This window comes from Emys orbicularis, chromosome 10, assembly GCF_028017835.1.
Source record: "Emys orbicularis isolate rEmyOrb1 chromosome 10, rEmyOrb1.hap1, whole genome shotgun sequence".
Classification (NCBI taxonomy): domain Eukaryota; kingdom Metazoa; phylum Chordata; order Testudines; family Emydidae; genus Emys; species Emys orbicularis.
The window spans coordinates 45,094,987-45,096,417 of NC_088692.1; positions in this window are offsets into that span (position 1 = coordinate 45,094,987).

Here is a 1,431-nt window from a genome sequence, read left to right on the forward strand (position 1 = left end):
GCTATGGAAACGAGATGCCTTTTTCTCCAAGAATATAGTGTCTGAGGAAATATGGTGTTCTCAAGGGGATTTCAGACAGTAAGGTGGGGGGTGGAATTTGGGATATTAAACAGTCTCTGGATATTATCTGAGAAGAGCCAAAGAATATATTCTAACCACTTGGCAGTGACTTGAGAGTGTTTCTCATGTTAATGTAAAAGTTGTAGGATTTTAATTCAGAGACTGGCTTTTTGTCTTTGTCTTAAGCATGTCGGGAGGAGGGAAACTGATACCAAAATCCCTGTTTGGAACAGATTTGCTGATTGTTAATTTAAGCCAGTCGTGTCTATAGTGCTTGAAAGCAAGGCAGCCAGACAGAATTTCATGCTTATGAATCCCAGGGAGTACACAGCAGTCCTCAGCCCTGTCTTGCTTCTGATAAAGCAAAAATAAAAGGCTCTTGCGTTATCTCCTAGCAGCATATTGCTACATGGCAAGAGCAACCCTTCCACTTGCTCAGTATTGTGATCATATCGCTTATTGACAAAATTACCTCTCAATCTCAGCACCCCAAGCATAGGAGGGAGCCAGAGTAAACAGAGCTGAAATGTGATACGTACTGTACATATTCCCTAAATGCACAGAGCTGGAGAGAGCTTTACTGGAAGCTCTGTAAATTGTTTTAGGTATCTGTGCAGCTGGGGATGAGAGACTGAACACACGCAAGCTCCTTTTTAATTTCTGGGTAGGTCAGAGTAAGATACTGAAGACCTGTCTTTTGGGAGATAGCTTAGGTGCTTGTTTACCTTAAAATGAGCCTCAAATCTAAATGTGGCTTAGTTGCACAGAAATCGCCCTGTGTTTCAGCTAGCGAGGCTCACCATTTATTCTTTCCTTTGTGGTGTATGCTCATGTCAGCCTCATCCTCCAGTTTATGGATAGGCTACTGCTGATGAAGACTTGATTTATTTTTATGCTAGTGCTGTTGCATAATTTTCTTGGACCTGCATATCTTTGATTTGGAGGGGTCTTGTTCTTTCAGGTGGTCTCTGGATAGGTAAGTCATTACTGGTTTTAAGGTAGCTGAACTGACCTGTCCTTCACATGCTAGAAATCTTCTTCCGGTACTAGTGAGAAATGCTAGGAAGAAGACTTCCAGTTGAGATTGGAAGTATGTTTGGTGTGTGTAGCACAGTTTATTTATTATGAATTGCCTATCTCCATATAATTCCACTGCTTTAGGCAACCTCACAGGAACAGAGCATGCGCATCTTACTGTCAGCACCACAAGAAAATTGCCTTGTATTGTAGCATATATTTAGCTTAGCATTTTTTTTTTTATTAAACGTTGTTTAGAGAATCATTTTTCTCTTGGTAGCACTTGTGTTGCCTGCTTCCCTTTGAGAATTAGCTGAAACTGTAAGCCTACACTTGCACAGAAGCAAAATACAA